The sequence below is a fragment of the Rattus norvegicus genome, chromosome 15 (assembly GCF_036323735.1).
Source record: "Rattus norvegicus strain BN/NHsdMcwi chromosome 15, GRCr8, whole genome shotgun sequence".
In the NCBI taxonomy this organism is placed as follows: Eukaryota; Metazoa; Chordata; class Mammalia; order Rodentia; family Muridae; genus Rattus; species Rattus norvegicus.
The window spans coordinates 54,720,083-54,735,340 of record NC_086033.1 but is presented as its reverse complement, the minus strand read 5'-3'; the positions used below and the strand labels follow the sequence as shown (position 1 = coordinate 54,735,340).

The 15,258-nt window shown below is 43.7% G+C and overlaps 1 protein-coding gene across 18 annotated transcripts in view; it reads right to left on the bottom strand.

The window, feature by feature from the left end:
- The window catches only part of Rcbtb2 (RCC1 and BTB domain containing protein 2), a 44,638-nt gene extending 38,664 nt beyond the window's left edge, over positions 1 to 5,974 (bottom strand). For 7 of the 18 annotated variants that reach the window (XM_063274145.1, XM_039093171.2, XM_063274146.1 and 4 more), the window contains exon 1: positions 5,823 to 5,974. The gene's annotated coding sequence lies outside the window, so the exon portion shown is untranslated. Of the gene's footprint in view, positions 1 to 160; positions 678 to 1,328; positions 1,536 to 1,729; positions 1,794 to 1,881; positions 2,056 to 5,822 lie in introns of those variants that run through there. The other 11 variants (XM_039093165.2, XM_008770846.4, XM_063274150.1 and 8 more) reach the window with 9 other exon arrangements.
- Positions 5,975 to 15,258: the final 9,284 nt, after the last annotated feature.

Sequence of the window (15,258 nt, the reverse complement as noted above, 5' to 3'; positions counted from 1 at the left end):
TACTGCCACTGTGACAGATGTCATTGCTCTTCAAAGTGTTTAGGTAAGAGTTGAAAGTATCAGGAGTTTTCGGTTTAACTCATAACCCCGTGACTAAAAAAGCACAGAGGTAAAGGCATTGTTAGGACACTCTCCACAGTAGCCCTGGTAACTGACTTACCTAGATGCCATTGCCCAGTAAGGTGACCAGACTTTACTAGGAAGGTGCAAATAGATCGGACTCAATGACCGTTAAACAGTGACTGTCACACGAATGCACTAAAGAACCAAGTTCCACAGGACCCGATCTCTTTTATTCCGCTTTAATAGACATTAAGTCGCCAAAACCGTTCTGTCCGGATGGAAGCTATTCTAAAGGGAAACACGTTTGCCTCTCCCTTCAGGTGTCAGGCTTTGGACTCCAAGGAATTGTAACTGTGGCTGGGACAGGATGGGTCATTGACAGGCCGGACTACACCTGGGACAGGCCAACTCTGCACATGTATTCCTCGTTCACTATTTAAACCCAAACTTCAAGTTAAGTCCTCTAAGCGGTTCTGGGTCACCGAACCTCTCTTTGTTCCCTTTTCCAACGTGGCCACATTTATTAAATCTCTGGCTTTCGCTACAATCTCGCCAAGTGGCCCGATGTGGCCAAGCTTAGTTCGGGCAGCCAGGGCAACTTTGTGTCCTTTGTTACAGTCCGAGCTAAAGCTTTACCTTGTAAAGAAAGGCAAAAGGTCGGCTGTAAACCTATCTTCAACTCAGGCGGAAGTCCCATCTCCGCCAAGAAGGGGCACTGGGAAAGTTTTTCACCTCTAAACCCCTCCACTTCCGGCCTAGGCTGAGCCCAAAGGACAGGAAAATCTTAGGAAGGCCAGGCCTTTCCCGCCATCCCTCCACTTGGGGACCAAAGGCCTAAAGCGTATGCGGCCATTGAGTCAGCGAGCGGCTCCAGGCGGGAAAGAGCGGAAAGACCTGGAAACGGCGCCGCTAGCCCGCGCCTTGTGCTTGGAAGGGATGGAGACACCGGGGGCAGGGGCCCCCAAGCTGGAAGCGGGAACCCTACAGCCGTTGCCTCGGGGCGACGCAAAAACGGACCCCAGGCTTGGCCTGCGCGCATGCGCAACGCTACGCCGTCCCAGGGCCCAGGAAGGGACGTGAACCCAGAACCACAGCAGGGACCTCGCCCACGAGCTCGCGCGTGCGCGCCGGGCCCTGGCTCGGGTGGGTTGGCGCTGAGCCCTGCCCCCGCAGCGGCTGCGCACCGGGCCGGGCGCAGGGTGAGGCCTCCGCCTGGCCTTCGCCCCCAGGGCCCTCCCGCGCCTGCCGCCCACACGCAGGCTTACCTCCGCGCCGCGTCCTCTCCGCTCCGGGCAGCCGGGACTGCTCGCCCAGGGCCAAGAACAGCCGATACTTGGCGCCTCCCCCTAAAGTGGCCGGGCTCGGCAGGCTGAGCTCGAGTTCAGCGGTGCGGGGCGGAGGGGACCGCGGGAGCGGGAAGAGAAACCAGGGGAGGGGAGGAGGACAAAGAGAAGGGAGGGGGCTGCGCGCTGCGCCCCTCCTCCCTCCTCTACCCAGACCAGCAACTCTGGGGATCCTGTGCAGTACCCAGCTTTCTAGTTTAGTGCTCAGATTTCGGGGAACCTATACCTACCTAGTTTTAGGTCTTAATTCAAAAGCAATGGTTTTCCTGCTTGCTGCGAAATAAGAGGACAATTACATTCTGCGCGCGCTAGTCCAGTCTTACCAACTCCATCCAGGAGGCCCACCTCATTGTCTGTTGTTTGAGGGCTCAGAGAGAAGTCCAGTTTAAAAATGAAGGATATTCTGTCACCTGGGACGATATGGAATGAACCTGGAGGATGTTAAGCAAAGTAGGCACACAGCACAAGTACTTACGGATCTTATTTAAGGAGCACTGAAAAAAGTCAAGTCGCGAGTAGAGAGGTGGTTACTGGGACTAGGGAAAGGGAGCCTGTGGGGCTAGTGATCAAATTTCAGTTAGGAGGAGCAAGCTCAGAAAGAGAGCTGCTGAGCTACACAGTGGCTACCTTTATGAACACTGCACACTAGAAATTGCTAAGAGAATAGATAATGACATGGTTTTGGAACAGGGTCTCTGTAATAGCCCAAGCTAGCCTCAAACACCATAGCCTCCCTCCCTCCTTCTTCCTACTTGATTTTGCCTTCACAGTGTATACATATATCAAAACACTGTGCACTAATTTTTTTTCGGTTGAAATCTTAAAAGAATACTTATTTTCTTGACATCAGTTTTTTGTTTTTTTATATATATAATTTTTTGACATCAGTTTTTATAGTACATGATCTCAGTTTAGGGGAAGACAATGGAGATTTGGATAATTTGCTTCGGGTCATACGGTTAGAGGTGACTCAATCTATCTCTCCATTCCACAGGGCCTCTTTTCCCTCTTGACCATGTGGGAATAACTAAGAAAGGTGGATCAGATAATAAAGTGTAACTGCAAGCTGGGTCCCGAGATCCACAAAGGGCATTTTGGAAGAGGCAGGCATGATCCTTTGTCTTGAGTAAGCTCACAGTCTGGAGGCTGAAAGTTCAGCCTAGGCTAAACACCAACAGTCTGTGAACTTAGTGTAATGACAGGCCAGGCTTAAAGGGAAGAGAAAATGAAATTAGGACTAGATGTGGAAGGTCAGAAAGAAACTGTGAAATTGGCGTGCCATGTCATAGTCTATGGGCCCAAACCTTTGCCTTTAAAATGGAGCATTTGACTGTTTAATATCTCACGAAGCACGCTGATAACACAGCCTGACAAGATGACATATTTTTTAATCTTAAATAAGATACTATCAAATTGGATCCAACAACAAACACTATGACCAATACAGGGATTATTTCAGTGGTATAAATATGTTACAATGGTAAGAAAGTTACTCTCGTAAGTAGGTCAAAGAAGTAGGCAAGTTCAGATTGAATAAAGCGATAAAGAATTCAACGGTCATTTTGATCAAAGAAACGTTTAGTAAGTGGCTTCAGTCATGCAATAATAAACCTCTAAAGGGTGTATCTAAGAAGTACAGGGATACAGTTGCTACTTCCCCGTAGTACCGACGGATAATGACGTGGACCATGAGACCTGAAATTGAAGCCGATGCCTTAGGTGATGCAATTAGACACACAGCTCCTTTTCAAAACGTTGAGACCAAATAACTAAAACTGACCTTGAACTCTTGGTACCAACCAATACCTCAGCCTCTCTAGGGCTGCGATTGTGGGCTCGCACCACCGTGGTTGACCCCTTTTCAGTTTTTGATGAGTTAAATTCCAAGGCATTTGTGGATGTCTGTCCTAGAAGGCAGTTGCTTGCCACTTGGTAAACCACACCTTACTTGTCCTCACACTGTGGAAAGGCTAACCCTGTCCTGATGTAGCTAAAGGGGGAGGGAGCTCCTCGGAGTCTCATCCCTTCCCCATGACTTAAGCACATCCGACAGGCCCACTCTGTAATTGGCTTACGTGAATAAGAAAGGACAGCACCATTGGCATCACACACTCAGGAAATAACATATATTTATCCTATAAATATAGAGAATATTTGATTAAAGCATGGCGGATCAAAAGCCACATCTTTTCCTATCAAGTTTAGGAAAAGGTAAAAAATGTATTAGAATAATTAGCCAGGAAAATAAAATTGAGATTCATTCAACGGTCAGTACTGTGCAACCCACCTTGTCTTATTAGCATTTTCTTTTCCCCACCACTGTGTTATATTGAAACATCTTATTCATCTACCAATACTTCAGTGAGTAGCTCTAAACAGTAAAGAACCTTAAAAATTCTAATCAAAATGTTATCAAACCCACAGAAGCTAGCACTGATTTAGCCGTTCAACACTCTGTCATAGTCTGCGTCCTCCCTACTGAAAGAGTAGCATGATTCCTTAGCAGGTTGACTTGTGACTGGAAGGAGCTCAGACACAGTGATAGGACTCCCGTTTGTAAGTCCCATCGCCTTCCTCTTCTGTTCCATGCAATTTATTAACTGAAGAAATCAAATTACTTGCCCTCTGTTTTCTCCAAAATGTAATTTCCCTGAATATACCTCCCATATTCGCCATGTGGGGTCTTGACTGTTTAGTGTTTGTTTGTTTTTGGTAAGCTCGTTTCTGAGGCAGCAGTGACTCCTTGCACTGTGCCGTGTAAGTAGGGTTGTTTCCTTCTCTGACATTGCTGGTTGTCCATGCTAAGTGCGTATATCTACCCACTCAGCAGATGCTTGGAATGCTAATGTATTGTTTCTTGTTAACATACTAGCTGGAATATGTTCATAGAGAGAGACATCTGTCCTCCATGACTTACAGACACACGGGACATGATAAAGAGATGTCCTTCCTCCATGACTTACAGACACATGGGACATGATAAAGAGATGTCCTTCCTCCGTGACTTACAGACACACAGGACATATACAGAGGGTGTTCTTTCTCTTAATCTGCCAGTTTTCGAAATAATGACTCTGTCCACTGACATTCTCCAAGGGTCAGTAGCCGTTCATAGGTATTTGATAAACTGTGAATTCAAATATTTCATCCTGAGTCTCCTTCGGAGATCCCTGATTTCTACTTACATGGCAATTCAGCTGGTCACAGAGAAGAATTCATAGCTTCTGAGATGATCACACCAGACCCTTCTTGATAGTGTCTAAGGCAGGCATGTGACTGGTACAGGCCATAGACCTGGAGTGCCAGGAAGTTCACAGGAGTCTGTTTCCCTCCGTCACAAGAGGACTTGTGTGGGGACCTCCCATGAAGGAGGGAGCAGCCCTGGACGCATAGGATACTAGTCCTGAGACCTGGATTTATCGGCAGGTATAACACAGAACCACACACATGCAGTCAAACACAAGTGCACATGTTTACACTAAAACCTGCTTGGAAATAGTCACTTTAATGCCAAACGGGTCTCTCGCTGGTGATGATGGCTCATTTCTATCTTCCCATAATTTTCCTGTAAAGTTGAAATGTTCAACTTTATTCCAAGTAATTCCTATTTTTTTTATGTTTCTTATGACGTTTTCCCCAACACATAGTCTCATCGTAAAAGTTCCTTTTTGTCAGGCATGGTGATACATGCCTTTTATGCCAGCAGTTGTAGGGCAGAAAGCGGGTGGATTTCTGAGTTCAAGGCCAGTTTGGTCTACATAGTAAGACCCTGATCAAAAATAAAGACTTTTAAAAAATGAGTCCTTGTTTTCTGACATACATGATGATTTTCTCGTAGCACAGCCATCGGGAAGAAAATGTTTTATTTCCAGAGTCTAGCCAAAGCACCAGCTCCAGGATCAGAGAAGGACCCATCTCCAGTAATAATAAGTAGAGAGTGGTAGAAGAAGATACCCGCTGTTTATCTCTGGCTTCCATATGTGCATCAGTGGGCAAGCACATCTGAATGCACACGCTTACACGTACCCATGCATACTCTGTTCCCCACATACAAATCCAATGCTACCAGAATAACACTTTTCTTCCTATAGCATGACTCTGCGTAACAGATCTCGCCAGTTCATCGCACAGTGACAAAGGACACCGAGCCAGTACTGCATGTCCCACATCCTAATAGCATTAGAACAGCTTCTGTGGAAATTCAATGTAGGAGGTTACTCTTCACTCTCCTGGATTTGATACTGAAGTTGAAAAGTCCCAGGACATGACATGGGTGTGGAAAGACCCAAAGGTCTGGAGAGTGGCAGAGGAGAATGGGTGGGTGTAGGGAAGCAAAATGGTTGGAGGAGTTCAGGCAAACCCAGATAAATAGCTTCGAGACAGAAAAGACAAAGTGCTGATTAAGCAGATACTTACATAGTCTCCAGCCTTTGCTTCTTGTTCTCTCAGGGCCTAGACTCTGAGAGAATCTAGACTAGATTCTTCACAGAGCTGTGATATCTCGGCAGGGGCAGGAAAACTGAGAACAAACTTTTCTCTGTCCACTGCCAAGTCAGAGCTCTCGGGAGCAATGGTACACTCTCGGCAGTCAATATGAATGTGGCAAAACTCCCAGTCAGGTCATCTGCTGGTTTGAGCTTTAGTTAGATAAATCCACCCATTCACCTGATGAATGACACTAAGAATTACATCCCTACTTACAAATAGAGATGTGACCTTGACCTCAGTAGAAAAACTGAAGGCCAGCGATCCCTGGGCCATAAGATAGCCTTGCCATTCTTTCCTGTCCTACCGTCAAGGTCTCCAGTGAAGTGGTCCTCAGGAATTTACCATAGAGCATTCTCGTGAGTTCTGGAAAGGTCCCCCCTATAAAGCTGTCTGTGTGCCCAAATTGGAACAGACTACCTTCAAGTTTTATCAGGGTGAAAACAGGCCTTCCAGGGGCTTCTGTCTAACAGCAAAAACAAAAACCTGAATATTACCAAACCAGCCAAACCGACTAAAAGCCTGAGCCAGAGAACATTGGATGAAACCTGCAACCTGAGGAGAAGCTGAAACTGGAGACCCTCCGAGTCAGTCACCAGAGAGCATCTCACGATGGCTCTTGCTCAAAACTAGGAGTTGGTGCTTCAGACCCAAGCCACCAAGGAACCGAGGAACTGACAGCTCATCGCATTTTCAGGGCCGAGTGTCATGTTTCCAAAACTCTGAGTACACTCTGAACTGATGATCTTGGGCACCTCTCAATGGGAGGAGGAACAGAAGGGATATTTTAATTATTTTTATACTTTGGAATATGTATACATGTGGAGGTTTAGGAAGAAACTCATTCTGTAAACTGCTTGCCTCACATACACAAAGCCCTGACTGTGATCTCCAGCACCGTGTACACTGGCTGTGAGCATGCAGAGTTATAACCCAAGGACTCAGAGGCGGGTGTGGGAGGGTCAGAAACACAGTCATCCCAGCTATATAAACAGGTCTGAGGACAGTCTGGGCTACATGAAGTCCTGTTTCAAATAAATAAAAAGACAGGCATGGTGCTGGCATGCATACCTTGAATCCTAGCACTTTGGAGGATAAGGCAGGTAGATTTCTGGGCCAGCCTGATCTACAGTGAGTTCCAGGAGAACCAGGGCTATAGAAAGAGACCCTGTCTCAAACACAAACAAACAAAAACAAACAAACAAGCAAATTTCCACATGATAGATCTGAGCTCCAAAATTAAAATTGGTAGAAACTATAGAAAACCCCTGGCTCCGTCTTCTGGAGCTGCCTCGCTGATGTGGAGACGGACTTCAGTGCCAGCATTGTCAGAGACAGGGTTGCTGACTGTCTGCCAGGGGCCGTTAGAGCAATATAGAGAAGAAATGAGGAGCAACACTAAGCACCTTAGAATCAGTTACCATCCACAGGTCACAGTGGCACTGACAAACTGGCAGGACCTTTATTATCAGGCAACCAAGAAGGCTGAGAGGATTGGCGCAGAGGCAGGAGGGTCACTCTAAGTTGAAGGCCAGTCTGTGGAACATAGTTAGCTACATGATAATATCCTGTCTTTTAAAACAGCAACAGCGATTAGGAACTAGGAAGGTGTGAGGAGATGCCATTGACCCTATGGCTTTGGCCAACGTCCCTCTCGGCTCTCTCATCCCAGCCTACTCTTCTAGAATTTGATGGGTTTCTGCTTTTTCTAAGAATTTCACCGATATTTCTTTTGGACTTCTTGATTTACTGGCAGTGACACCTGGTGTTGAATGTTCTGAAATTATTTTTCTTTCCTTAGCATTTATAACCAAAGTTCTTCCATTTTGACCAAAAGGTCTAGAACCCAGCTTAACCAGTCTTTCTGGTTGTCATTAGTTCACATGATTCCTTGTCTTCCTCCTTTAGAGAGGTACCTTGAACTAGTTCATGGTTCAGATAAGTCTTCCACATCTGCCTGAAAGTTCAGAGGAATTCCTGAGCTCAAGAACTCCACCAAGTCTTCCTCGTTCAGTGCTTGAGCTTGGGGGATGATTATCCCTGTACCCACGACTGTCTTCTCTGCCTCGTTGGAAAACTTGGGTCTGGGGATCCCTTTGACTTTGTGTCCTGCAGGATGAAGGATCATGCTTTGGCGCTAAAGCCAGGAAGTCAGCACAACCAGGAAGTCATGACTCTCTTCTGACCACAGAGACTGTGATTGTAGGGCAACAGTAGGTTTCAGGCAAAAGGTTGACGTTTTCAGTGTCTATCTCCAAAACCATCTCTCTGCATTTTCTTTCCCCTGAACTACTTTGGCCTTAAAACAGAAGTCATATGACCTGTACATAGAAAATGAGCTTTTATTTGGGACCATGACAAAAAGACTTCCTGTTAAAGAGAAACAGATATCCACAGGGTACCTAATGTCTACCCAGGACAGGCACAATTAACACAATAATAATCATCATATCTGTAGTGTGCACCCATGTGTCAGGCATCGTGCTAAGGTCAAGTCACCACATGTGACTTGTTTTAATCCCAACAGTGACGCTATGAACTAAGCCCTGTGATATCATCCTCAGTTTATACATGATAATCTTATGCTTGAGCAAGGTAAGTAACTTGACTTGTTCAAATTGAACTGAGATTCAAACCAGAGTGTCTTTAAATTCAGCACTTTCTACAGTGTATTACAGAAATGAGGAACCAAGCCATAACCTGGACATGATACGGTCAGATAGTAATGATATAAAATGAATTCTGGAAAAAAAAGAATTTTGGTTGAGAGTATTCACTTCCTTTAAATCTTTCACTATGTTTAGGTGATGAATAGAGATTTCAATGGAACTCAAGAGATTATCTCATGAGAACACAAAAATTCCAATCATTTGATCTGGGCTTGTTGCTACAGTATCAGAAGGTTAACATGATGACTTATGCCTTAATTTATAGGTAGGCTTAATTGTAAATATAACTTCTCAATTATTCATTTTATTTTTAATTATATGTATACATGTATGTGTACCTGTGTGTGTATGTGTATGTGTGTGGAAGGTGAGTGTGCACTTGTGAATACAAGTTCCATGAAATCTAGAAGATGGCATCAGATCTCCTAGTGACAGGTGGCAGTGGTGAGATACTTGACATGGATACTGAGAACTGGACATGAGCACCTTGGATGAGAAAATCATCTCTCCAGACCTGAGAGGCCTTCGAGATCTGATAGGTCAGTTTCTCTACATCATCCGTTTTCCACTTCAGCAGAGACCAGAGTGTGTTGATTGTTCAGTTCTGGAGTAGTGACTTCATCTTTAAAAATAGATGGGAGTTAGGCTTTTGTTTTGATTGCCTAACTTGTTAGTCAATTTTTGTTATTATGACAAATACCTTGGAAAATAACTTAAAATGGGGGAAATATTTGATTTTTGCTCATGGTTTTGGAGGTTTGGGTCTAATGTTGACTGGATCTATTGGTCTGAGCCTGCAGCAAGGAACTATGAAGGAAGTGGGCACATAGCAGAGGAAGCTGCTTAACTCGTGCAGCCAGGAAGCTTCCTCAGAAGGAAGGAACCTGGGTTCCAGTTTACCTTTCAAGGGCATGCCCTCAATGGTCTTCCTTCTCCAACCAATCTCCACCTCCCCCAGTAGCAACACTGGCTGAGGACCAAGCTTTCAACACAAACCAATAGGCAGCAATATGCCTTTGGACATACTATCTGGCACATTCGGTCACAGCATCTCTTCCATTAAAGAAGTCTTTCTCAATTCCATATAATCTGGGTAAGGCTATGCTATAAACCAAAAATGTATCCATGCTACTCCATGCACTGGAAAGTGAATCCCATGGGATTCAGCAGCATTGGAGGGTGATTTTGGAAGGGTGTGTTTAATGGTTTGGTAAGATTATAGAAGGTCTTGCTGGTGGGAGTTTTAGAGCAAGCCTGAGTACTTTACCAATCCAGTGACACGGAAGAAAGAAATGAAGCTGAATCCTTGTAGAGGGTTGCATCCACGAACCCATGCATGAGACCTTTTTGGGTGCAGTGGTTCCTCCCAAGAGTAACCCTGACTCAGACATTGTTTCAGAATCAAATTCATACTCTCTTATTTGGGAAGGGAAACAGGAAGGTAGGAAGGTGGTATCACAGGAGTAATTGGTTCTAATGCCGCATCAATCCTCATAGTCTCAGTAATTGAAGTCCCAGTATCCTCCTGGGTACCAGCCACCTAGAATAAAAGCTCTGTTTCCCAGCTGCCCCTGTGGCATCTGGCCATGTCTGGAAAAGGAGCTGTAAGCATGAGGTGGTGTAAGCAACTTCTTGAAGATGTCCTTAGAGCTGGGGATGGGCCTGTTCCTCCTCTTTGGTCAGACTCTGGATTTGGAGGCTAGATCTAGAGACCAGGAGATGGGAGATGTATGTCAAAGAGTCATTCTAGAAAGAACCCAAGTCGCCAATGATTACAGATTGCCATCTGCCTCCTTGAAGCCATTGTTTTTATGGATTTCATAGACATAGTAGCCAGGCCTATTTTAATGGACAGCCAGTGGGCACACTGTTTATTATAATGATGTAGAGATCAAGAGGTACAGAACTCCATCTTTATATATATGTACATACATACATACATACATACATACATACATACATAAGTGTATGACAATTACATGTTTTTTATTGTTGTTTTGTTTGTTTGGGGTTTTTTTGTTTTGTTTTGTTTGTTTTTTTAGCAATGAAGGGAAGTAATAGAGAAATAAAATTCATCTACTCTGTGGTGCTGTGGTACTTTCCTGTGGAGTCACAAAGAACAAGGGCCCAGTTTTAATCAACTCACGCAACTAACCATTCAAATAAAAAGAAGAAACAATAGAGTATGAATTTCCCAATCCAAATCTCCATTTAAAATACATTTGGCAATGCCAACCAGCCAGAACTCCCAGGGACTAAACCACTACCCAAAGACTATATACATGGACTGACCCTGGGTTCCAACTGCATATGTAGCAGAGGATGGCCTTGTTGGGCACCAATGGAAGGAGAAGCCCTTGGTCCTACCAAGGTTGGACTCCCAGTGTAGGGGAATGTCTGGAGGGGGCCCTAAGGGGGGGTGGATGGGGAGGGGAAGGGGTTAGGGGGCTGATGGACAGGAAACCGGGAAAGAGAATAACATTTGAAATGTAAATAAGAAATACCCAATTTTTAAAAAATGGAAAAAATAAATAAAAAAATACATTTGGAATTGCTACACAAAGGAATTTCCAAGAAATGACTGCGAATTTTTGCAATACATGTTTTAAATGACTAACATTGATTCTGTTTTCAGATCTGTAGATTTATTGGTTGTTTTGCCTAAAAATGTTTACCTTCTGTCTTCTCCCTGTCTTCTCTTTGCACTAACAGCCTATAGCAAGCTGCCTGGTGAGACATAAACTGCAGTAAGGTGATGGAAGGGGGCGGTCCTGTGGTCATCTGTAGCTGTCCCGAAGCCGATGTTCTGATCACCACTTTCAGTTTTAGCTGAAGGAAAGGATTCCTATAGACACACTCAGGACCCCTCACTACACCCGGGTTACTGACCCTGGACACACAGAGCCTGAATTCTGCAACTAGGACTTCTCATTTCTGAGTCTTAAGCAGGAGCAAGATGGAAACATTAGTTTAGTTCATTTCATCTTCCCCTGACAATGCCCAGTGAAATGTCCTTTTAAATCAGATACGTTTACGTATGCATTGTAGGGGCAAATGGGGTTTATAAGGGTAAATTTTATATAGCCCATATTTAAAGTATATTTTGAAGCTAGCACTCTCTAAATGAATTGTGAAGTGTTGTTATGCTGACTTATGTTTGGGTATTTTGGCCCACGTATGGAGTACTCTGTGTAGATCTGGTCTCGTCTTAATGAATGTGGCAGACTAACATTTTGAGTTAACACAAACACCCAAAGACATGAAAGTAGAAGGGAAATATTTGAGAAGAGGAGGGGGTTCAGTAGAAGTTATGGGATGTATATGATCAAAATTCATTATAAAAATTACTGTCTGAATGAATTAATTTTTGTACTGGGTCTCTTTTAAAAAAAAAGAAAAGAAAAGAAAAGAAATTCTTCTCTCATATAGTATATCCTGCTCAGTTTTCCCTGCCTCAGATCATATCATCTCCGCCTCCCCTCCCCTCCCCCTACCTCCCTGATCTAAACCCCGTTCAGAAAAGAGCAAGTCTCTAAGAGACAGTAACCAAACACAACAAAACAAAATACAGTAAGACAGAGCAAAGCCCTTATACCTAGGCTGATCAAGGCAACACAACAGGATGGAGAGAGTCTCAGTGGCAGGCAAATGAGTCAAAAACACACGCACTCCAGCCATTAGGAGTCCTGCAAAAAAACCACCAAGCTAATAGCCACAGCATACACACAGAGGACCTGGTACTGATCCCAGCAGTTCCCATGCTTGCTCCTGCAGTCTCTCTGAGCCCATGTGAGCCCTGATTAGTAAATTCAGTGAACCATGTTATCCTGGTCTCCTCTGACTCCTACAATCTTTCTGCCCACTCTTCCACAAGATTTCCCAAGCTCTGAGAGGAGGGACTCAATGGAGGCCTCCAATTTAGATTCTTGTCTCTCCATAATGTCTGGCTGTGGGTCTCTGCATCTGCTCCCATCTACTGCAGGAAGAAGCCTCTCTGATAACAACTGGACAAAACACTGACCCTAGTCTCTGGCCTATCCAAGCAGTGTTAGGACTCAAGTTAAATTGGTCATTGGTTGTCCACTCCCAGAAGTTTTGCACCATCGCTGTCCCAGCGTATCTTGCAGCCAAGACAGATTGTGGGTCAAAGGTTTTGTGGCTGGTTTGCTGTCAAGTTTCTCTTTGAGTAGTTGGCAGTATGCCTTCCTTGAACAAAAGAGAATAGGATTTAGGATTAAAGGGTCCATACCTGCTCCAGCTTGACCTCTCCACATTCAATGAGCTGTGTGGATGTTGTCCTTAGCAATGGGGCCCTGCTGTCAGTTTTCAGAGAGCAACCCTCTGTCCTAACATCACCCTAGGTTGTTTGAAGATTATCATAGGACCCTCTTGGCCAACAAAACAACTGAATACATCCCAGTACTGCCACTGGGAGTTTTCCTGGCTACAAAAGATGGCCAGTTCAGATTCTGTATCCCTCATTAGTAGGCGTCATCACTAGGATCGCCCTCATAGATTCCAAGAAGTTTCCACAGCACTAGGTTTCCCCCTCCCCCTCTGATTCTAGCCATCTCCTCTGCACTCCCTTTTTCCATCCCATTACCCACCACTTACCTCATCCCTATGGCTCCCATCCCCATCTGCCCCAAGTCCATCTGCAACATCCCTTCTGTTTCCCCTCCCCCAGGAGATCCACACTTTCCCCCTAGAGCCCTTCGCTTTACTTAACCTCTCTGGGTCTATGAATTGTAGCTTATCATTTACTTAATGGCTAATAGTCACTTATCAGTGAGGGTCTGGGTTACCTCACTCAGGATGCTTTTTTCTAGTTCCATCCATTTGTCTATTAATTTCATGACCTCTTTATTTTTTTAATAGCTAAGTAACAGTCCATTGTGTAAATGTACTACTTTTTTTAATCTTTCGGTTGAGGGATACCTAGGTTGTTTCCGGTTTCTGGCTATTATGAATAGAGCAGCAGTGAAATGGTTGGGCAAGTGTCCTTGTGATAGGACGGAACATCCTTTTGGGTATGTGCCTAAGGGTGGTAAGCTGGGTCTTGAGGTAGATGGAGTTAATGTCTCAGGACCCGCCATATTGATTTTCATAGTGCCTGTACAAGTTTGCCCACCACCAGCAGTAGAGGGCTGTGCCCCTTCTTCCATATCTTGTCAGCATGAGCTGTCACTTGTGCTATTCATCTTAGTCATTCTGACAGGTGAAAATGGAATCTCAAAGTAGTTTTGATTTGATAGCTAAGGATGTTGAACATTTATTTAAATGTTTCTCAGCCATTTGGGATCCCTGTATTGAGAATTCTCTGTTTAGATTTGTACCTCACCTTAAAATTGGATTATTTGGGTTTTGAGATCTAGTTTCTATAGTTCTTTATATAGTTTGAAAATTAGCCCTTTGTCACATTTGGAATTGAGTGAAGATCTTTTTTCCCATTTCATAGGCTGCTGTTTTGTCGTGTTGACAGTGTCCTTTGCCTAGTAGAAGCTTTTCCGTTTCATGAGGTCCCATATATTAATTGTAGATCTTAGCATCTGGGTTATCAATGTTCTGCTCAAAAGTCCTCTCCTGTATCATGTGTTCAAAGCTATTCCCCTCTTTCTCTTCAGTGTATCTGGTTTTATGTGGAGGTCTTTGATCCACATGAACTTGAGTTTTGCACAGGGTGATAGATATGGATCTCTTTTTATTCTTCTACATGCCAATATCCAGTTAGATCAATACCATTTGTGAAAAATGCTTTCCTTTTTTCATTGTATATTTCTGGTTTCTCTGTCAAAAATCAGGTGTTCATATGTATATGAATTTACATCTTTGTCTTAATGAAATCTCACTGATCAGTCTGTTTGTTTTTATGCCACTACCGTGAGGTTTTAAAATTATTATTATTATTATTATTATTATTATTATAGTTCTGTAGTATAGCTTGAAATAGAGATGGTGATATTATTTCTGGGGAAGTTCTTTTAATATATAGGCTTTGTTTTGTCTGTCTGTCTGTTTGTTTGTTTAGCAATCCAGGGATTTTTGTATTTCTATATGAAATTGAGAATTATCCTTTGAAGGTCTGTAAAGGATCGTGTTGGAATTTTGATGGAGATTCAATGAATCTGCAGATTGTTTTGGTAAGATGGTCATTTTATTATTTTGCTCCTATAGAAATCCAGCTTTAATCCATGGTGGGCTGATAGGACGCAAGGAATTGTTCCACTTTTCTTGTATCTGTTGAGATTTGCCTTGTGTCTGAGTATGTATTCAATTTTGGGAACAGTTCCATGAGGTGCTGAGAAGAAGATATATTCTTTTGTGTTTGGGTGAAATGTTCTGTGAATATCTGTTAGGTTCATATGGTTTATAACATTTGTTAGTTCCAGTATTTTCTGTTCAGTTGTTGTCTGAGTAACCTGTCCATTGGTGATAGTGGGGTATTGAAGTCCTCCACTCTCATTGTGTGAGAGTCAATATGTGATTCAAGTTGTAATAGTGTTTCTTTTACAAAAGTCATTAGCCTTATGTTTGGGGCATAGATGTTAAGAACTGAAAGGTCATCTTGGAGTATTTTTTTCTTTGTTGAGTATGAAGTGTCTTTCCCTGTCTCTTTTGATTAGTTTTGGTTTGAAGATTATTTTGTTAGATATTAAGAAGGCTCCATCAGCTTGCTTCTTAGATCTATTTGCTTGGAA